Source organism: Gekko japonicus, unplaced genomic scaffold, assembly GCF_001447785.1.
Source record: "Gekko japonicus isolate JY-2015 unplaced genomic scaffold, Gekko_japonicus_V1.1 scaffold1899, whole genome shotgun sequence".
Lineage (NCBI taxonomy): Eukaryota > Metazoa > Chordata > Lepidosauria > Squamata > Gekkonidae > Gekko > Gekko japonicus.
The window spans coordinates 74,956-97,983 of NW_015176509.1; the positions used below are offsets into that span (position 1 = coordinate 74,956).

The window sequence follows — 23,028 nt, forward strand, 5'->3', positions numbered from 1 at the left end:
GAAGGAAGGAAGGAAGGAAGGAAGGAAGGAAGGAAGGAAGGAAGGAAGGAAGGAAGGAAAAAAAGACAGCATTGTACATTTTGCAAGATCTGTTAGGACAGCTCATACCTAACATAGTAACTGAGTTTCCTAGGGTTTTACCATCTCAAAAACTTAGCAACACTAAAGAACTATCAAAATTTATGTTTCCTTTTATCTATACATTCTAGTCTCCATACGATCTACAATCATTCCTACTGAACACATTGTATTAGTCACAGTACATGCCTTCATGCCTAGTGTCTTTAGCTAAACAATAGTACAAAGAGAAGGAGAAAGGGTGAATTTAAAAGTTATACTTCCAATGAAAACAATCTTAAGAAATTTCAAATAAAACATGCATACTTCAGCTAAGTCTAACTTCCGCCATATGCTTAATACTAAGTTCAGCTATAATAGATATTAATATGTTACTCATGGATCCGCAACTTCACGAAAACTGACTACTTAGCAACACTAACAAAATAACCCATTTTTGCTTTCTTTTATATATATGTTCTGGTCTCTATACATTCTACAGTCTTTTCTACTGCACCTATTCTATCAAACGAGTTGCATGTCTTCTTTCCTTGTACCGTCAGGTGAAATGAAGAGACAAAGAAACGAAAATAGGTGAGACTGCGCTCGAATCCGTTTTGGTGTAGACCAACACAAGCTGCCTTCTGAAACTATTTCTCTTGGGCCAGCTGATTCCCTGCACTCACAATCAATGCTCCCCAAGGAAACATAAGAACATAAGAGAAGCCAATGTTGGATCAGGCCAGTGGCCCATACAGTCCAACACTCTGTGTCACACAGTGGCCAGAAACACCAGGGGCCATCAGGAGGTCCAGCAGTGGGGCCAGGACACTAGGAGCCCTCCCACTGTTGCCCCCCTCCAAGCACCAAGAACACAGAGCATCCCTTGCCCCAGACATAAGAACATAAGAGAAGCCAATATTGGATCAGGCCAATGGCCCATCCAGTCCAACACTCTGTGTCACACAAGGCCAAGAATACCAGGTGCCATCAGGAGGTCCAGCAGTGGGGCCAGGACACCAGAAGCCCTCCCACTGTTGCCTCCCCCCAAGCACCAAGAAGACAGAGCATCCCTTGCCCCAGACTGAGAGTTCCAATCTATACCTTGTGGCTAATAGCCACTGATGGACCTCTGCTCCATATAAGAACATAAGAGACGCCAATGTTGGATCAGGCCAATGGCCCATCCAGTCCAACACTCTGTCACACAGTGACCAAAAACACCAGGTGCCATCAGGAGGTCCAGCTGTGTGGCCAGGACACTAGAAGCCCTCCCACTGTTGCCCCCCTCAAGCACCAAGAAGTCAGAGCATCACTTGTCCCAGAGCCCCTATCTATACCTTGTGGCTAATAGCCACTGATGGACCTCTGCTCCAGATGCTTATCTAATTCCCTTTTGAAGCCATCCATGTTTGTAGCCGCCGCCACCTCCTGTGGCAGTGAATTCCATGTGTTAATCACTCTTTGGGTGAAGAAGGACTTCCTTTTATCCGTTCTAACCCGACTGCGCAGCAATTTCATGGAGTGCCCACTTGACTTCTTGTATTGTGAGAAAGGGAGAAAAGTACCTCTTTCTCTACCTGCCCTATCCCACGCATAATCTTATAAACCTCAATCACATCACCCCTCAGCCATTGTTTCTCCAAGATGAAGAGCCCCAAGCGCTTTAACATGTACAAATATGCCCTGCGGAATTTCCAGGGGAGGACGAGGTTTACGTACCTTCATCATTCCTGAGGTGAGGCCCTACCTGCAAGGCATGGTGTGCTATGATGTCCTCCCCTGACCCCCCACCCAAAGGGAAAGGGCAGGTTTTGGAAGAGATACTTCAGTTTTACTCATTCATATAGGTTAAGGTGGGTGGCTGTGCTGGCCTGAAGCAACAGAACAACGTTTGAGTCCAGCGGCACTTCTAAGACCAATTAAGTTTTATTCTGGATATCAATTTACGTGCGCATCTGAAGAAGTGTGCGTGCACACAAAAGCTGATAACCCAGAATTAAACTTCGTTGGTCTTAAAGGTGCTCCTGGACTATTGTTCCCTCTAAGCTGAGTTAGTGTGAGCTGGCTCACAGTTTTTTTAGCCTCCGGCTCACACATTTTTGTCTTAGCTCAGGAAGGAGGGCTCCAGAGCAGACTGATTCATGCAGTCGTCAAATCGCCCGCTCACAACTTTCATGCCAGTAGCTCACAAATTAGAAATTTTGCTCACGAGACTCCACAGCTTAGAGGGAGCATTGCTCAGGGAGGTCCCACAGGCCTTCGAAACGGGCACTGCTCTGCCCTGCATCACTCTGCTACCCCCTGACTCTATGACCTATTTCAAAAGGCAAGTTTATAGCCCCATCGGGATCCTGTTGTGTTTAATTAATTAAACTTTTGAGCCAGTTTGGTGTAGTGGTTAAGTGCGCGGACTCTAATCTGGGAGAACCGCGTTTGATTCCCCACTCCTCCACTCGCAGCTGACCTTGGGCAAGCCGTAGTTCTGTCAGAGCTGTTCTCTCAAGAGCAGTCCTCAAAAGAGCTCTCTCAGCCCCACCTCCCTCACACCCTGTTGTGGGGAGGGGAAGGGAAAGGAGTTTGTGAGCCGCTCTGAGACTCATTTGGATAGTGAAGGGCAGGGGTAGAAATCCAATCTCTTCTTCTTCAGCCTCCCACTTCTAACCCAGTCCCTGGCAGCGGTTTAAACCGATACAGGCAACGATAAGTATAACATCCACCCACAAAAACACACTACAAAATCCAGGTCTAGAGGCTGGCATCTAGAGAAGTTCAGAGACAGTACCTGGCAATGCCTCAAAGAGCAGAGGGACTGCAGGGATCAGAAAGCAGGGACTGTACGTACAATGCTCCCTGGCATGCAGCCTCCTCCCCGGATTCTCCCCTTGGCACTGTAACACCCACCGACAACCTTCTGGGGTCCAACAAGTTTCTAGCAAGCTTTTGCCTGGCAGAGTTTCTTTCTTTCTTTCTAAAGTATTTATTTTTAATTTTGTAATTACAAAAAAAGAAGAATCAAATAGTTACATATATATTATCGAGTCTAGATCCCCAACGCTGATTAAACCATAAATATAATTTCAACCATCTCTTTTTATACAAACTGTCATCCTTACCTTGCAGTACAACATTTAGCCTATCCATTTCTGCTACTTCTAGTAATCTATGTACCAATTCTTCCATAGTGGGGTTTTTTTTCCCAGTTTTCCAACCTTTGGCTAGGAGGATTCTAGCTGATGTTATAATGTATGTTATAAGATAAACATCATTTTGAGCACAACTGTCTGGGAGTATATTTAATAGATAGATTTTGTGCTTTAGTGGGATATCTATATCTGTAATTTCATAAATGATTTTACGAATCTTGCCCCAAAACTTATATACCTTTTTACATTTCCACCACATATGATAATAAGTACCCACATTGTTTTTACATTTCCAACAATTGTTTGTGGTTGTTGGGAAACATTTTGCCATTTTATCAGGAGACCAATGCCATCTATGAAAAACTTTATAAAACTTTATAATTTCTTTATACGAGGTAGATCTCATAAATTTTGCAGCTTTCCAGGCTTTTTGCCATAGATCTAAGCCAATGTTATAACCCATATCTTTCATCCATGTGATCTTTCTGGTTTTAACTATTTCATCTTGCATATATTCTTCTACTAAGAAGTTATATAGTTTTCTAATCATTTTATCATCTGTAGTTAACCAGATTTTGTCTAAATCATTTTTTTGTTTGAGAAAAGCGATTTTACTACCTTTCTTATATCTGGATTTTAATTGTATAAGTTTCCCACCAAGTGAGGTAAATATTAGGTGAACATAAATCCTCCTCCTGTTTTCTGATGGGCCACTGGAGATCTAATTGCTTGTGCATATTCTCTAAAACAAGTGTGGTCAAATTTGCTTAATGTAAGAGCCACACAGAATAAGCATCAGATGTTTGAGAGCCACAAGGCATGAACAAAAATTACGCACAGGGTTTTATTGAAAAATAGGCAGATTTGCTTTTTATTAACATTGAAAGAGACTGCCAGAAATAAAAACGAAAGGGGTAAAAACAGATATTGATAATGATATTTGTTTGTCCAAGGATGTTTATTCGTTTGCCAATGCTATTTATTCGTCTATAAGAGAGAGAGAGAATGCATGTGAGAATGCATTTAAAGTTGTTCTTTCTTTCTCTGCTTCCCCCCCACACACACACACACACACCTCAAGCCTACCCAGGGAGGGGAACACTGTCTGGGGGAGGGAAAACCGATCAGGGAGGCACGCCTCCCCTTCTCTTCCCCAGCCGCACTGCCGGGAGCCACACGATATGTGTGAAAGAGCCGCATGTGGCCTTCCGAGCCTCAGTTTGGCCACCCCTGCTCTAAAAGTTGCTCCGGCAGCAGATGCCCCTGCACAAGGATCTCTAGCGTGTGACTGAAGGTCAGCTGCGTGTATGCAAGAAAAAATATTTTCTCGGTAATAAGCTCATTTTTTTAAAAAAAAAACATCCTGTTCAGGAGACCTTCTGCCCGAAACGTTGCTGAGTTACTATCAGAGTTATGTGTAACCTCACTGCCCTGCCACTTTGATGTAATGGTGAGGAGCGCGGACTCTAATCTGGGAGAGCCGGGTTTGATTCCCCACGCCTCCACGTGCAGCTGCTGGCGTGGCCTTGGGCCAGTCACACGTTCTCTCAGGGCTGTTCTCTCAAGGGCAGTCCTTGAAAGAGCTCTCTCAGCCCCACCTGCCTCACAGGGTGTCTGTTGTGGGGAGGGGGAGGGAAAGGAGACTGTGAGCCAGTGTTCCCTCTAAGCTGAGTTAGTGTGAGCTAGCTCACAGTTTTTTAGCCTCCGGCTCACACATTTTTGTCTTAGCTCAGGAAGGATGGCTTCAGAGCAAACTAATTTATGCAATAGTCAAATCACTTGCTCACAACTTTAATGCCAGTTGCTCACAAAGTAGAATTTTCGCACACAAAACTCCACAACTTAGAGGGAACATTGCTGTGAGCCGCTCTGAGACTCGGAGTGAAGGGCGGGGTATAAATCCAACCTCTTCTCCTTGTCTCCTTTGTTGCTGGCTCTTGGCAGCCACTTTTGGTTCGCACCTACCGTCCTGCATCAGAATTCCAAAAGTAACCGCAGACTCAAAAAGGTGGGAGACTCCGGTCTGTTCCAACTTGCGGCGACTCCCCGAGGTTCAAGCCGAGGCCTTTCCTATTTCCCCCTTCATTTTTAACCCACCTTCCCCTCAGAGACTCTGCCTAGCTCTGCTCTTTGGTGGAGAAGCCAGAAACTGGGGCTGGGATCCTCTGCGTGCAAAGAGTCTGAGCTGCTGCCCCCTCCATACCCTCCTCGCCACTTGCCCATCTCCAAGACGGCAACAAGCAAAATAAACAGGTCCAGGCAAACACGCTTCACTTCAAGCGGGGTGCACACAGACGCCATGCAGACTTTTTCCTGGTGAAAATTAATGGTCCCCTAAGCACAGAATGATAATTTTCCTGAAGCTATAAGAATGTGATGCCCTGGCTTCATTCCCAAGAATGCCCAAGGTCACAAAAAACCACCAGATCTTTCCCCTTTCCCCTTCCTAGTGTGTTCTCATCCAAAGGGGCAAGAGGGAACATTCAAGCCCAGCTGCTTTTAATTAAACCCACAATACCCTTCTTCCTTTTTTTTGCTGTCTGACTGAAAGCTGGACTAACCCCTGACGCTTCTCTGACATAAACGATCTCTGATCCCCCCCCCATCCTGTTCAAGCTGTGCCGTTCTTCTTCAAAATAACCAGGACTGCTATTGATTTCCACTCTGCATTTCCACCCAGCAGGATCCCCAACACAGCCTGTACGGAACACTACAGTGGAATCAAGTAGGCAAGACTTCTATCCTCCGTGACAAAGCCGCTCTGTGGTCGCATCACATCCAAACCGGTTCTCGTTAAGCCCAGGTAGCTGTTCCGAGCCCCTTTTGGTCCTGTCTCACACCACTGACCGCTGGATGGTCAGTTGCCGGGTTGTACATCCCGCCTCCCCACACACTCCACTCCTGCTTTTTGCAGTGTCTTGGGGGCAGTCACGGCTCAGGTGGGGTGTCACCTGACGCTGCCACCACTTTGGTTCCAGGTTCCCTTGAGAAGGCCCAGAGCACCCTCCCAAGACCTTCAGACCTCCCTTTTGGCTGAATAATAGGCGTGAGGACCAGGCAGAGTGAACAATGAAAATAGTTTATTTTATAAGAGGTCAAGCAAACAAGGTGTAGAAATATAACAGTAAGTGGGTGAAAAGAAATCAAATGCCCTAACACGTCTAAATATATACTGTCCCTAGCTCACTATCTGCAGTGGGACTAGACTACTCACCCTTCCCTCAGGATGAGGGTCTCTTCCTTGCAGCAGCCTTCCTTCTGGCTCTCCCCTGTGGGAAGAAGAACAGCTTTTCCTGCTGCTCCAGATCTTTTATTCCAAGCCCTCCTCTTTTCCTATTGATCAATTTTGGCTCCAAAACCTCTCAGGGGCTTCTGGGAGTTGTAGGCCCAGCCTCACCTACTGCTAGCCAGGATCCCTGGGCCTAGTAGGCCTCTGGCGGAACAGCCCAGATCATGACAGGGGCAAAGGGAGGTGGGCTTTGCATTCAGCCAAAGTGCTGAGCTACAGCGGTTTATGTTTGTCGTCTGGCTCCTGACAGTTTGGAGTAGTGGTTAGGAGTGTGGACTCCAACCAGGGAGAATCGGGTTTGATTCCCCGCTCCTCCACATGCAGCTGCTGGTGTGACCTTGTATGACATGAACCCCCTTTAAATAGTCAGTTCTGTGAGGGTCTGCGTGTCTGGACCTAGTCAGAGTGGACTTTATTTGTCTGACCAGTCCTCTACACAAATCTGCAGAAGTCTCTTCGGGGTGTTTGTTTTACTTATTAAAGAGTTAGGCACCACGGCTTGTTAACTTCAAACCAGAACAGGCTTTATTTACAGAAAACACAACAGGGGGATGGAATATATATATAAAGGATATTTTGTTTCCTTTCAGACTTTAGTTCTTGCCATTACGTTCACTTAGGCTGTATGTTTATTACTTTCAGTTCATACATAGGTGGTCATCAGTTCACTAAACACGCTTCTACTCCCACTCTCCAGCCACTGCTTTGTGGTTTTCCTTTGGCTTTTACTAACAGGTCTCTCTGAGTCTCCCTGGTCACCAGACCAGCTTTCCAGACTCCTGCCAGACCGTTCTTTAGCCCTTTCTAAACCACCTCCAGTTCCTTCTGGAAGAATGTATCTGGTGTTTGTGTTTTACTGTTCCCACTCTGTGCATCCTCCTCTTTCACTTTAGAGGGACTCGGGGCAACAGGTCCTCAGCCACAGTTCTCTGCTCAAACTGTGAACAGGCTGTCTCCACAGAGCTACAGAGATCTGCTTCCTTCACAGAGCTCCTCAGTTCTCTGACCGCTCTCTGCTAACTCCACTGATCAACCTCCTCCTAACTGCTTCTTTCCAACTGCCAATTCCAAACGACCGTTTGGTCCAGTAAATGCCCATCACTGAGGGTTCCAAGCTAAATGCCCCCCTCCTCACTCAGTCATGTGACTCAGCAGTGTTCTGTGTTTACTTTCTGCTGGTCCCAGATTTTCAATTCCGTCACACCTTGGGTCAGTCACAAGTTCTCTCAGAGCTGACCTCTCAAGAGCAGTCCTCCAGAGAGCTCTCTCAGCCTCACCTACGTCACAGGGTGTCTGTTGTGGGAAGGGGAAGGGAAAAGAGATTGTAAGCCGCTCCGAGACTCCTTCGGGAACTGAAGGGTGGGGTATAAATCCCATCTCCCCCACCCCCTCTCCCCTTCTTCTTCGCAATCCTCCTATCCCACTGGTGTCACATGAACACATGAAGCTGCCTTATACTGAATCAAACCCCTCGGTCCATCAAAGTCAGTATTGCCTGCTCAGACTGGCAGCAGCTCTCCAGGGTCTCACGACAAACTGCCAGATCTTTTAACTGGAGATGCTGGGGACTGAACCGGGGACCTTTTGTATGCCAAGCAGACGCTCGATCACTGAGCCACATCCCCAATAAACCTCTCCCCAGAGTCTGCCAGTCATGCCCATGGCCCTTCGGCCACCTATCAAAAGCCCTGCACAGCCTGGGAAGTCCGTCCCATCCAAAAAGCTCCTTTGGTAGGCACACGAGAGATGGCCTTTTTGGTGGTAGCTCCACTGTTATGGAACAACCTCCCCAGGGAGGTGCGCCTGGCCCCCGTACTTTCGAACTTCAGGAGGCAGCTGAAGACAAGTTTTATTCAGTACTGCACCTGACTAATTCAGTTTCTATTTACCAGCAGTCCTAACGGGAGGTTCTAAATTGTGGGCTTTTATATGGCTGTTTAAGTTGTCAGCTGTCTTAAGTAGCATGAGTGCCTTGAGTACGGAGAGGGGCCATGGCTCAGTGGAAGAGCCTCTGCCTGGCATGCAGAAGGTCCCGGGTTCAATCCCCGGCATCTCCAGTTCAAAAGGACCAGGCAGGAGGTGATGGGAAAGACCTCCACATGAGACCCCAGAGAGCCCTTGCCAGTCTGAGTAAAAATACTGAACCTGGGACCTTCTGCACGCCAGGCAGACGCTCTGCCACTGAGCCTTGTCCCCCTCCCCCAACACACATGAATTTGCCGTCTACTGAATTGGACCAGTCCATCCAGGTCAGTACTGTCCACGCAGAGTGGCAGCTGCTCTCCAGGGTCTCAGGCGGAGGTCTTTCCCATCACCTCCTGCCTAGTCCTTTTTAACTGGAGATGCCGGGGATTGAACCTGGGACCTTCTGCGTGCCAAGCAGATGCTCTTCCACTGAGCCACAGCCCCTCTTTACAGCTCTCCAGGGTCTCAGGCGGAGGTCTTTCCCATCACCTCCTACCTGGTCCTTTTTAACTGGAGATGCCAGGGATTGAACCTGGGACCTTCCGCATGCCAACCAGAGGCTCTACTCACTGAGCCACAGCCCCCCCTTCCATCACAGCCTCTTTTCATTCATCCACGTGCTTGTTGTCCAAGAGGCCAGGACTGTTATTGGTGTTGTCTGGGCACTACCACCCAGGGACTTCTACAGGCAACAAGGCTGTCTTCCTCCTACAGACACTGCAGTGCCACTGCAGTGTTGTTAAAGCGTTTATGATTAATGTGTGTTGTAGGATATATTTGTTATATGGGGTATTTTTGGTGAAAGTTGTGATATCGTAAAGCAGAATTAATTAAGTGATGTGCTCTGACTGGTGAAGCTTTAGGAATATATAGTCCTGTTACAAAACTAAAATGAAGGATTATTAGCGATTGAACAGAGAAGATAAGAAAAAGGTAGTGGCGAACAGAACATTAGGATCGTGTGTCATGCAATGATTATAGTTGGTTAGCATAAGGGCAGAGAAAATATGTAAGGTATTTAGGTATAACCAAATTGTTAAATCAATGTGATGTATTGAGAAAAATTGTTGTTTGTCTATGTGTATGTGTGTCTATTAGCATAAAAACCCAATAAATATATTTTTTTTTAAAAAAAACAATAAAGGCTCTTGTGAAACTTGCCCCCTAGTCATATGTTACCGGCAGCCAGTGTTCCTTCTAAGCTGAGTTAGTGTGACCTAGCTCACATTTTTTAGCCTTCGGCTCACACATTTTTGTCTTAGCTCAGGAAGGGTGGCTCCAGAGCAAACGAACATATGCACCAGCCAAATTGCTTGTTCACAACTTTAATGCCAGGAGCTCACAAAGTAGAATTTTTGCTTACAAGACTCCACAGCTTACAGGGAGCACTGCCGGCAGCAGTCTGCGATGGCCCTGTATGCCAGAAAACACTTCTCCTTACATAGTCGCCTCTTAAATTAGCTATGCGCCTTCAAGACGGTGCTGCTCTTCCCATTTTAACGATCGCTCAGAGTAAAAGTCTTACAAAACAGCTAGAATGACACGCAGACAGATCCCTCCCATCCGGCAAGGGTGGGGTACACAAAACGGAAATCAGAAATGCTGTGTGAGGTGTCGATAAGAACATAAGAGAAGCCAGTGTTGGATCAAGCCAATGGCCCATCTAGTCCAACACTCTGTGTCACACAGTGGCCAAAAATTCCAGGGGCCATCAGGAGGTCCAGCAGTGGGGCCAGAACACTAGAAGCCCTCTCACTGTTGCCCCCCCCCAGCCACCAAGAATACAGAGCCTCACTTGCCCCAGACTAAGAGTTCCAATCTATACCTTGTGGCTAATAGCCACTGATGGACTTCTGCTCCATATGCTTATCTAATTCCCTCTTGAAGCCGTCCATGCTTGTAGCTGCCACCACCTCCCGTGGCAGTGAATTCCATGTGTTAATCACTCTTTGGGTGAAGAAGTGGTTGAGAAGAACTCTCTTTGCCTAATTGAGGAAATCACTGCCACCCTCAAACTCTCTTCCTTTGCCTTCCATGGCACTAGCCACTCAACTACACATTTTTACACACATATATGGAGCCTTAAAGCTTATGACCTGCATCTCAGAGGTAGTTGTGAAGAAGAAGAAGAAGAAGTAGTAGTAGTAGTAGTAGTAGTAGTAAATTGGATTTATACCCCACTCTTCACTACCCAAAGGAGTCTCAGAGTGGCTTACAAACTCCTTTTCTTTCCCCTCCCCACAACAGACACCCTGTGAGGCAGGTGGGGCTGAGAGAGCTATGACAGAGACTTCTCTTTTTCAAGGACAGCTGTGCCAGGACTATGGCTTGCCCAAGGTCATCCAGCAGGTGCAAGTGGAGGAGTGGGGAATCAAACCCGGTTCTCCCAAATTAAGAGTCCGTGCACTTAACCACTACACCAAACTGGCACCAAACTTTATTCCTATAAGCCTCTAGATCCCATGAAACATGCAGTCAACACCCAGGGTAAGGAAACTGTGGCCCTGCACATTTCCATCTGGCCCCCGGGAAGGGCTGTGGCTCAGAGGAAGAGCTTGGCATGTAGAAGGTTCCAGGTTCAATCCCTGGCATCTCCAGTAAAAAAAATATATATATCAAGTAATGTGAGAGGCCTCAGCCTGAGACCTTGGAAAGCCACTGCCAGTCGGAGAAGACAATCATCTAAACAAACAGTATATCTTTGAAAATATGGTGCAGATGTCTTCTTAGGAAATAACATCCCCTAATGCCGCAGACCAGGGGTGTCGAACTCATCTGTTACGAGGGCCGGATCTGACATAAATGAGACCTTGTTGGGCCGGGCCATGTGTGCCATAAAATGTAATGCCAGGTAGCGGAAATATAAACTTTATAAAGGACACAAACACAAAGGTGTGGGGGGTTTTACTTAAAATAAAAACATGCTTAAGACATTAGCTCTAATAAGCTGCTTTTGATTTATTGACATTCACCACAGAAATCACATGCTCAGAGTTCTGAGTCTAGGACCCAGGTTAAACCATGAAACGGCTGAGCGATTAAGAGAGTCTGGCAAAGCAAGCTATGATGCAGCAGCAGCAGCAGAACTGGAAGCAGGAGATGGCCAGTTCCACTGCGGGCCTGATGGAAGCCCTCCAAGTGCCTGATCCAGCCCCCGGGCCGCATGTTGTAGACTGTCTGACATTTTAAAAAAATCTTTACACTACATCTCCCGAGTAATACCTTGTCTTAAAAAGCATGCCACTCACCCCACAGAGAGAAAATATTTAATTGGGACTTTTCCCCCAGCCTCCCCCCCAAATTCCTAGTTTTCCTGTTGGAAAAATCAGAGTTGTCTAACATCAAAACCGTGGCCTGTTCCATTAGCAAAGAGGACATGAGGTTCAATGTCACACACTGATGCACTTCTGGGAGAGTCTCAGGGTCCAAATCCCTATGCAACACAAGATGCTTTCACATAGGAAGGCCACTCCAGGTGAACAAGCAGGCACTGAAATAAGTTTACGTTTGGCCTGCGCTAGCTGCCTCCTAAAAAGAGCTATGTGAGACAGGAATTGAGTTCCAGATGAACAAGCAAGGCACTGAAATAAATCAACAGGACTGGAACATTTTAAGCTTGGCTTGGCTGCTGCCTAAAGAGAGCTTCGTGAGATAAGAACTGGCTCTCCGCCCAGGGCCGAAAAAACGTTTCAGGCTTCGAAGAACCCGCGTTAAGTATTCCTGCTCAAGTCCCAGAAAAGGCTGGATCCCCCGTCCTAAAAATTGTAAGACATCCAAACACTTCCTCCTTTTGCCAGTAGCAGTTCATGCAGAACCAACCAGGTCATATTGATACCATGAGCTTTAAGCGAAGTCAGTAACCTCCATCCAAGTGAAGGAATCTCTGACTTCAAATAGCTAAAGGATTAAGAAGAAGCAGATAATAGGCGGAAGTGTCGGGAGAGGACTGGGAACCATCTAGGAACACCTGCCCTCTTTACTGTTTCACCTTGACAGAGAGAACTGATCCTGATAGGTTGCGCATTCAACAGATATCCAGATGTAGTCAGTTTGGTGTAGTGGTTAAAGGCACGGACTCTAATCTGAGAGAAGCGGGTTTGATTCCCCACTCCTCCACTTGCACCAGGCTGGATGACCTTGGGTAAGCCGTAGTTCTGACAAGAGCTGTCCTTGAAAAAGAGCCGTTTCTGTCAGAGCTCTCTCAGCCCCACCTGCCTCACAGGGTGTCTGTGGTGGGGAGGAGAAGGGAAAGGAGTTTGAAGCCACTCTGAGACTCCTTTGGGTAGTGACGGGAGGGGTATAAATCCAATCTTTTCTTCTTCTTCTTCTTATAGCATTGGAAAAAGTGCAGAAAAGGGCAACTCGAATGATAAAAGGATTGGAACACTTTCCCTATGAAGAAAGGTTAGGCGCTTGGGGCTCTTTAGCTTGGAGAAATGATGGCTGAGGGGTGACATGATTGAGGTTTACAAGATTATGCATGGAATAGAGCAGGTAGAGAAAGAGGTACTTTTCTCCCTTTCTCACAAGACAAGAACTCATGGGCACTCCATGAAATTGCTGAGCGGTTGGGTTAGAACGGATAAGAGGAAGTACTTCTTCATTCAAAGAGTGATTAAGACATTGAATTCACTGCCACAGGAGGTGGTGGCAGCTACAAGCATGGACGGCTTCAAGAGGGAATTAGATAAGTATATGGAGCAGAGGTCCATCAGTGGCTATTAGCCACAAAGTATAGACAGGAACTCTCAGGCTGGGGCAAGTGATGCTCTGTATTTTTGGTGCTGGGGGGGGGGCAACAGTGGGAGGGCTTCTAGTGTCCTGGCACCGCTGGTGGACCTCCTGATGGCACCTGGTGTTTTTGGCCACTGTGTGACAGTGTGTTGGATTGGATGGGCCACTGGCCTGATCCAACGTTGGTTTCTCTTATGTTCTTATGAATTGGATAAACATATGGAGCAGAGGTCCATTAGTGGCTATTAGCCACAAGGTATAGATGGGAACTCTCGGTCTGGGGCAAGGGATGCTCTGTATTCTTGGTGCTTCGGGGAGGGGGGGGCAACAGTGGGAGGGCTTTTAGTGTCCTGGCCCCACTGTTGGACCTCCTGATGGCACCTGGTATTTTTGGCCACTGTGTGACAGAGTGTTGGACTGGATGGGCCATTAGCCTGATCCATCATTGGCTTCTCTTATGTCCTTATGTTCACAACAGCCTAAGAGTACCAGGGCCTCAGATAGGCCTTAGGCAGTAAGCAATACAGTGTGGTAAGCGCCACTTTTAGGGAATACTGGTTTGGTGTAGTGGTTAGGTGCGTGGACTCTAATCTGGGAGAACCGGGTTTGATTCCCCGCTCCTCCACTTGCACCTGGCTGGATGACCTTGGGCAAGCCATAACTCTGGCACAGCTGTTCTTGAAAAAGAGCAGTTTCTGTCAAGAGTTCTCTCAGCCCCACCTACCTCACAGGGTGTCTGTTGTGGGGAGGGGAAGGGAAAGGAGTTTGTAAGCCGCTCTGAGACACCTTTGGGTGGTGAAGGGCGGGGTATAAATCCAATCTCTTCTTCTTCTTCTTTTTGATTAAGAGCAGGTATAAGAGCATGCCCTCTTACATACACTAGAATCAGAGTACTCACTATTACAGTAGGTGATTTGATTTCTAAAGCAAAACACAAATCCATTTAAGATAGCTGCTGACAGATGTTAGTCACATTTGCTAAAAAAAATTCCCACATGGAGAGCAATGCTCCCTCTAAGCTGTGGAGTCATGTGAGCAAAAATTCTGCTTTGTGAGCTACTGGCATTCAAGTTGTGAGTAAGCGGTTTGACTACGGCATAAATTAGTTTGCTCTGGAGCCATCCTTCCTGAGCCAAGACAAAAAGGTGAGTTGGAGGCTAAAAAACTGTTCGCCCAGCAAGCAACCGTTCATGTTCTAGACCAGTGGGCTCAGACCTCAAAGTGGGTCCTGTCTCACTTGCGAGTGGACTGCAAGGCCAAGAGGAAGGGTGATGAGGAGGCTCTGGGAAGTTCAAGGGCAAATTTGAGATCTGCCTCTGCATAACATGGCCACAAAACAAGCCTGTTGCCCAGTCATGCTACGGACGGTAAATGCCATATCATCCGGCGCTTGGTTAACGAGCACACTCAGCCATAGCCAGAACATGTATCCTCTGCCAGAAATTTTGGCCAATGTGGAGGGAGGTGGAGCAGAAGGGGTGCATTCCAACTGTGACTGTGTGGAGGATTTAAAGGGCCAGAACACTGCATGCCCAAGCCCTTTAAATGTCTGTCTCCCATCATGCAGCTGACTGGAGGTGGTGGTGGGGGAGCTGAGCATTTTGGTGATGCACATCACTTGTATATAACAGGTATCCTGTGTGTGGGGGGGGAATTCCCTAGAAGAGACGGATTCCAGAAAAGCAACCAAATTAACCTGCAACTGTACACAGCAGAGGACAACTATGTAATTGCATTATAAGTTCATCACAGCATCAAATTGATAAAAATCTATATTCTCTGTATGTTCCGGTTATTTATTCAGAAGGTAGATGTTATCACTGCGATGAGCAGTGGGCTCAAAGCGATGTACAGTTACACATTTTAGACAGGGGACTAACAATGTTCATAGGGCATAGGGAAGACAACATCTATTCATTTAATTGCACACGCTGTCACTGCACGGTGTAAACGTCTTGCTTTCAAACTGCTAGGTTGGCCAGAGACGGGAGCTCACTCCGTCACGCGACACTCGAGTCTCGAACTGCTGAACTACCAACGTTCCGGTCTGCAGCTCAGCATCTTAACCACTGAGCCACCACAGCCCCTGGTAGGGATCTTGAAGGCAACGGCTAAATACAGTTCAGCTCCTGGCCAATGCTCCCTCTAAGCTGTGGGGTCTTGTGAGCAAAAATTCTGCTTTGTTGAGCTCCTGGCATTAAAGTTGTGAGCTTTGGTTGCTGCATAAATCAGTTTGCCCTGGAGCCGTCCTTCCTGAGCTGAGACAAAAATGTGTGAGCCGGAAAAAACTGAGCTAGCTCACACTCACTCAGCTTAGAGGGAACACTGCTCCCAGTTACTGGGTTTTAGAGAATTCCTGCTTCTGAATATGGAGGTTCCGTTTTGCAGTCGTGGCAAACAGCCCTAGAGGGGCCTTTCGTCCCTGAACAGCCTCCTTCCCAAAGAAACTCCATGCATTTGTTATTCACCAGTAAAGCAAAGTTTGAGCCCAGTGGCACCTTTAACACCAACGAAGTTTAATTCTGGGTCTAACAAAATTTGTGTCAGGGGATGAGCTTTGGTTAGTCAGATATCTGAAGAAGTGAGCAGTGACTCAGGAAAGCTCCCGCCCCGCCACAAATGTTGTTAAGCCTTTCAGTTGCTCCTGGGCTCTTGCTCTTTTCTACTGCTACAGATAGACTGACACGTCTACCCATCAGCAGTTCGAGACCCAAGTGTTGCGTGACGGAGTGAGCTCCCGTCTCTGGCCAACCTAGCAGTTTGAAAGCAAAGACGTTTACACCGTGCATTGGCAGTGTGTGCAATTAAATGAATAGATGTTGTCTTCCCTATCCCCTATGAACACTGTTAGTCCCCTGTCTAAAATGTGTAACTGTACATCGCTCTGATCCCACTGGGGAAAGCGATTAATAAATTGAAAGTATTATTATTATTAGAAACTGCAAGTAGATTAAAAGCCACCACTTTGATGGGAAGGTAACAGCATTCTGTGCGCCTCGGTGTCTAGTCATGCCGGCCACATGACCACGGAAACGTCTTCGGACAGCGCCGGCTCTTCGGCTTGGAAACGGAGATGAGCACCGCAACCCTAGAGTCGGATTCGACTGGCTTTCGAGCAAGCGGAACCATGACCCTTTACCTTCGAGACCCCTCGATCTGCTTGCACCTGCAGTAACCGGTGGTCCTCAGCAGTCCCTCTCAAATCCAACACAGCAAGGGACTTCTTCTTATGGTGCAACCGCCGAGAACGCGTGTCAGACAATTCAGACGTTCCTACACGAGCCGTTCTAGGCACGGAATACCCGAAGCGACCGATGAGAGAGGCACTTTGAAGGCATCGCTATCCGTTCTGGGCCCCTCCCCTATCCAGAACAAGCCTTCGACTCACCCCGTCCCGCCGTTCACACGTGAACGCGACACGTGAACAACGGCTACGCCCGGGTTGCCTAGCAACCCCCACCACCCCCGAGAAAGCGCTCGTGTGAATGAAACACGGGAGGGGGGGAAAGACCGCCCACCCCTAAAACAACCCCGTTACCTTCCCGGTCGGCGCCGCTGCCTCCTCAGCACCCTTCAGTCTCGCAACCGGAAACGGCCGCGCCACAGAACAACCCCCCCCGCCCCGCCTTCTCTATGCCCCGCCTCGTCCCAGCCGTGAACTCAATCAGAAGGGGCCGTGCCGAACTGGTGGCTTTCTGATTGGTCTCGTCTCCTGACACTCTGCGGTTCCTCCTAGGCCCCTCCCCCTGAGTCTGTCGCCGTCCGACCCCAGGAAAGGAAATAGAAGCTGAGAGGGAGAAGGAGGCCGGGGAAGGGGGGTGGGGGTCGGCGCGGATTGGCCGGAAAGCGCCACGTCCTCACGGCGCGCGCTCCGGGGACAGTTGGCTCCGCCCAACTCCCCAATCCGCGATGGAGGTTGGCGGATCGGGCGGCCTCTGAGGAGAGGGGAAGCCGAGAACGCATGCGCCGAGTGCCGAGCGGGCGCAGGGCGACCGATCTGCAAGGCGGGAAACGGGGGGTGGAGAACGAATACTGAGGGCGGCGAGGCTGTCATAGGGCCGATGGAATAATGAAGACCGCGGGGCTCCCCCCCAGTTATGTAGTGACACTAATCCACCCGTCTAGTTTTCTAAAATTCCAAGCCTGTATGTTAAAAACAACTCCCTAGCCCTTTTCCTTGTGGGGATAGAAGGGCGAAGGTGCAGCTCCTAGGGTTGCCAACCTCCAGGTAGTAGCTGGGGGATCTCCCGGGATTACAGTTTATCTCCAGGCAACATTATCTGGAGAAAATGGCCCCTTTGGAAAGGGGGCTCTTGGGCATTAAGCCCCACTGAAGTTCCCCCCCTCCCCAAATCCCACCCCCTCAGGCTCCACCCACAAAATCTCCAGATATTTCCTTGGGGCTGGCAACCCTAATAGCTCCACAATGAAACCAGCCAGAGCGGGGCGCCTCAACCTTCTCGGAGTTTTTGGAGGGTGGTGAGTGCCACTGCTCCAAAATGGCTTCCAGGGAAGCAGAGCCAAAGTGGCTGCCGCAGGAGGTCGAGTCAAAGTAGGGTTTCTGGCCCACAATCTGCCACTGCCCAGCTGGCCTGTGGGGGAGCCCTGCCCCCGAGCAGCCCCATCTGCACCCAACGTTCCCAGCGCGATGATGTCACCAGAGGTGATGACGTCACATGGGGACACTGTAGCATTTGGGGGGGAACTCTGTGGTAACCTTAGAGTTTCCCCCAAATGCTAGAGTGTCCCCATGTAATGTCATAGAGTTTCCTTCAAAAACTACCCTGCCGTGATGTACCCTGCGTGATGATGTCATTTCAGGATGACATCGTTGTGCACATGCCAGAAGGCTCCTGGAAGAAGACAGGAGCCCCCTGGCAAGGACCTAACAAGGCTAAATGAAATACCTCACACCACCTGGGAAGGAGGAAATCCTGAAGGGAGAATGAAACCACACACTGACGAAGGAAAGCCCAGGCGCTTGTCAGTTCTCCTAGTCTTCCAGAGGGAAACCATATTGTCTCAGTGAGAGCAGCCAATAGCAAGCCCTGCTTTACCATGGCCCTGCCCACTTCCTAACAAGCTTGGCAGATGTCCAGGGAAATACTGGTGGGTGCTGCGGTGCCCACAGGCACCATGTTGAGGAACCTTGGCTAGAGGGTTGGTTTTTTAAGAGTGAAAGCTGGTAATTCAAAGAACCTGGGAACTGCTGTCATGTTATAATCTAAAATAATGCGTGAGTTACTACTGTTTCCCCAAATTCCCTCTGGTGGTGGAAGAAATGGCCACGGTAGTAGATTAGGGCAAGGAATAAGGTCCAGACTGGGAAATTTCATTCATTTCATTTAATTCATTACATTTTTATCCTGCCCTCCCCACATGCGGGCTCAGGGCGGCTCACAACAAGGGCACTGAGTGCCAAATATAAAACATTAAAATCAGAATAAAACAACCAATTAACATTAATAAAGTGCTCCATGATATTCCTATTTTAGTCAAGTCAAGATGAAGGCTTGTAGATGTTAACCCAGAGCCCATTTCGGCGGCACCGATCCATCACGGTACTACAGTGGTCTTATATTGGGCCATCCCATTGCCCCATTGTTACCACAGGATGGTCGGTGGTGGTGGTAGTGGCGGCTCCTAATTAAAAGCCTGGCGGAAGAGCTCCGTCTTGCAGGCCCTGCGGAACTGTGAGAGGTCCCAGAGGGCCCTGATCTCACACGGGAGCTCGTTCCACCAGGTAGGAGCCGCCACTGAAAAGCCCCTGGCCCTGATTGCCATAAGCCTGGCCTCTGTGGGGCCTGGAATCACCAGACGATGTTGGGCCCCTGACCGTAGTGCTCTCTGGGGTATGTATGGGGAAAGCCGGTCCCGCGGGTACGTTAGACCCTGGCCATATAGGGCTTTAAAGGTAAGCACCAGCACCTTGAAGCGGATTCGGAACGCTATGGGCAGCCAGTGCAGCGCTTTCAGCAGAGGCCGGATGTGATCCCATCTAGGGAAACCCATCAGAAGCCTGGCCGCAGCATTCTGCACTAACTGCAGCTTCCGGATCTGCGACAAAAGCAGGCCCATTGGACATTTGGCAGGGGGGAGCTGGGGACGCCCTCAGCAGAATATAATGCCATAAAGGCCACTCTCCTGAGCAGCCATTTCCCCCAGGGTAATGAGTCTCTGTGGTCTGGACATAGGGTTGCCAACTTCCAGGTGAGGCCCGGAGATCTCTGGGAATTACAATTAGGGTTGCAAAGTCTTACCTGTGATGGAGTGGGGGGGAACCCCACCCCCAAAGTGCTGGGAACACGGAGACGTGCCTGGCGTGATGACGTCACCCAGAACTGACGTCATCACGTTGGGGGCGGGGCCAGTATCATTCGAGGGGAAACCATCGAGAGTTCCCTCGAATGGCAGAGCGTCCCCCCACGACGTGCCCGACCCGATGATGTCACCTCCGGGTGACGTCATCACGCCGGGCATGTCTCCGTGCACCCGGCACTTTGCGGGTGGGGTTCCCCCCGGCGGCCCAATCCAGGCCGGCGGGGAACTGACCCAATTAGCGGGGGTTTCCCCGCGCCCCCGGGGGACCTGCAACCCTAACTGCAATTTATCTCCAGACTACAGAGATCAGTTCCCCTGGAGAAAGCGGCTGCTTTGGAGGGTGGACTCTATGGCGTTATACCTCCCCAAACCCTGCCCGCCCCACGTTCCACCTTGAATTTCCCAACCCAAAGTTGGCAACCCTGTTGTGAGTTAGTTGTACTTGTGGGAGATTTCAAGGCCCCATCTGGAGACTGTCAGCCCTAGCAGGGGAAATGGTGTTTATGTGGAAGATGCATGGGTGACACCCCACTTTGCCGTGATCATTCTCACAGTGCCGCAGCAAAGCAGGTTCAGAAAGACAGAAAACATGGGAGGTGTGCAGAAGCAACAGGCTACTTGAACACGCATAAAGCTGCCTCTACTGAGTCAGGCTATTGGTTCTTCAGGGTCAGTATTGTCTACTCAGACTGGCAGCAGCTCTCCAGGGTCTCAGGCAGGGGTCTTCCACATCACCTACTACCAGATCCTTTTAACTGGAGATGCCGGGGACTGAATCTGGGACCTTCTGCATCCCAAGCGGATGCTCTACCCCTGAGCCAAAGCCCCTCTCTACAGCTCTCTAACGTCTCAGGCAGAGGTCTTTCCCATCACCTCCTGCTTGGTCCTTTTGATTGGAGATGCTGGGGGTTGAACCTGGGACCTTCTGAATGCCAAGCAGAGGCTCTGCCACTGAGCCACGGCCCCTCTTTACAGCTCTTGAGTGTCTCAGGCATGAGGTCTTTCCCATCACCTCCTGCCTAGTCCTTTTAAGAGGAGATGCCGGGGACTGAACCTGGGACCTTCCGAATGCCAAGCAGGCCCTTCGCCACTGAGCCATGGCTCCCCCTTTACTCTCAAGTGAAAAGAACCCCACTTCCCACTAGCATCCCAGCCCAGCAAACACCCTGTGTGTCAGTGCCCTCGGGGTTGTTGGCGCCGAGCGTGATTTGCTCTCCTTATTTCGGTTACGCATTACTTAATTGTTTCCCACATAGCCTGACAAACCCGCAGGCTAACTGCTGAAAATGAAAAGTCAGCCACAAAACATTAATGAACAGTTCGAATGAATCATGGACATCAGTTTACTAATTGATTTGGAGGCATTTGAGAATTCTCCCCAAAAACAGTTCTAAAGGCGGTTCTCAAGGATATGGTCTGTTTGTAGCGCTAGAGCAGCTGAAAGCAACAGAGTCGAAGAGCAGATGGGACGATATGGTAGCATCGAACAGAAGGGGGCAGGGCTATTTTTGGGCAGGAACGCACAGGAACGGAGTTCCGGCTGGCTCCTGAGTTGGCCACGCCCAGCAGGAACTCATTAGCATAATGGGCCACACCCAACAGCAGGAACTCATTAGGATTGGCTACAATTAGGGGTGTGTGACCTAACATGCAAAGACGTTCCTGCTATTTAAAAAGGCCCTGGGTTTTGACAACAAACAAGGTAAACAAAATAAGAAGCAAAAGGTGGGTGTGGCTGGATAACCACACTTCTGGTAACATGGGGGTGTGTCCTAATGTGCTAATGAGCTGTGCTGGCAGGGGCGTGGCCTAATATGCTAATAAGTTTCTGGTGTTGGGTGTGGCCTATTATGCTAATGAGTTCCTGCTGGGCTTTTTCTACAAAAAGAGCCCTGGAAGGGGGCTATTTAAAACCACAATGCCAAAGGAGGCAAACCCTCCTACCTCATGCCTTTGCCTTGGCTGAGACGAGGGTTGCCATTGCTGCGTTGGAAAATACTTGGCGATTTCGGTGGTAGCGCCTTGGGGAGTTTGGGGTGGGAAGGGACTTCACCCGGGCATAAAGCCATAGAGTCCACCCTCCAAAGAAGCCCTTTTCTTCTGGGGAACTTATCTTGGTCATCTGGAGATCAGTTGTAGTAGCGTCCCTTTAATCAGGGGTCATTTCGTAGAAAAGGAGGTGCAGGAGCTCATTAGCATAACTCATTTGCATAGGCCACACCCCCTGACATCACCGGAACTGGGTCAGAAGGCAACACCCACCGCTCAGGCTCCACTAGACTGTTTTGGATTGCTAGCTATTTCGGAGAGGACGTGCAGATCTGTCCTCGCAGAGGAGGGAGAGCTTGTACCTGAAGGCGGGCCGGGGAGGGGACTCTGTAACTTACCTGGCTGCTTCTTGCTCCTTGTGGCCAGGCTGAGAGCTGCTGAGAGCAGGGGGTGGGGCTTGTTGCATGTGCCCGCCCTCTGGGCTCCTTACCGCCGGAGCTCCGCTCCTGTGCGCTCCCGCAGGAAATGACCCCTGCATGCACTAATCGTGAACTGGTGTTGAAAGGTTTATTGACCAGAGAACAAGGTGAATAGTATGTAGTCTGAGAATGACAGGAGCGCTCTGTCCATGAATCTTAACTGCACAATGTGGTAAGAAAGCTTATGAAGCCAGGCTATATTAGAAAAATTGTATGATTTTTATACTTATGAATTATGACTTTTAAAAAGTCTTTTGTAGGACCAGCAATAAGCATCAACATAATACAATTGAAAGCTTCCCCCCCCCCCTTTTGGAAGACTTTGTGCAAGTCAAAGTGGGCTTGCAATTCTGGAAACTCTTGTTGGGGCTTGACTTCTTAAAATACTGATGTGAAATTGACTGGTAGTTGTTTAGCTGAATGAATTGAATACGTGTACCCGATAAGGATATAATAATAGCACACTATGCACCTTACAGAGTGGTAATTACGAACAAGACACGTTTATTTAGAAAAGTTGCTTGCAGTGTATATTTATTTGTTACTCGTCTGGCAACCCTAGTTGAGACAGTGCCAACAGAATTGGACCTTGACAAGATTTGTTCTTTATTTACTTCCAGGAAATAGTGTCGTAAACCAATTGTGAGAATCAGCATGCAGAAGATGGGGAAGATCTGGAAAGTGGATGCTGCTCTCCCCATCACCCCAGTTCGGAGCAAAGGTATAGCAAAATGTCTGTGTGGAAGCAATCTGTGCTAAGGGTGCAACACGAACTTTGGCCTTTCAACCCCACCACCACCACCCCGTCTCTTCCCAGGCGTACCCAGGAGGCCAGTGAGGCCAAGCAATTGCCTCACTGTAGCTCAGTGCTGCAACACGTGTTCCCTTTAAGCTGAGTTATTGTGAACTAGCTCACAGCTTTTTAGCCTCCAGCGCACAGATTTTTGCCTTAGCTCAGGAAGGAGGAGGACGAGAAGAAGAAGAGATTGGATTTATACCCCGCCCTTCACTTGGAGTCTCAGAGCGGCGTACAAACTCCTTTCCCTTC

The 23,028-nt window shown here is 48.9% G+C and overlaps 1 protein-coding gene across 2 annotated transcripts in view; it reads right to left on the reverse strand.

The window, feature by feature from the left end:
• CALU (calumenin) overlaps positions 1–16,802 on the reverse strand; it is a 35,223-nt gene extending 18,421 nt beyond the window's left edge. For both annotated transcript variants that reach the window (XM_015427350.1, XM_015427349.1), the window contains exon 1: positions 16,730–16,802. The gene's annotated coding sequence lies outside the window, so the exon portion shown is untranslated. The remainder of the gene's footprint in view (positions 1–16,729) is intronic.
• Between the last annotated feature and the right edge of the window lie 6,226 nt (positions 16,803–23,028).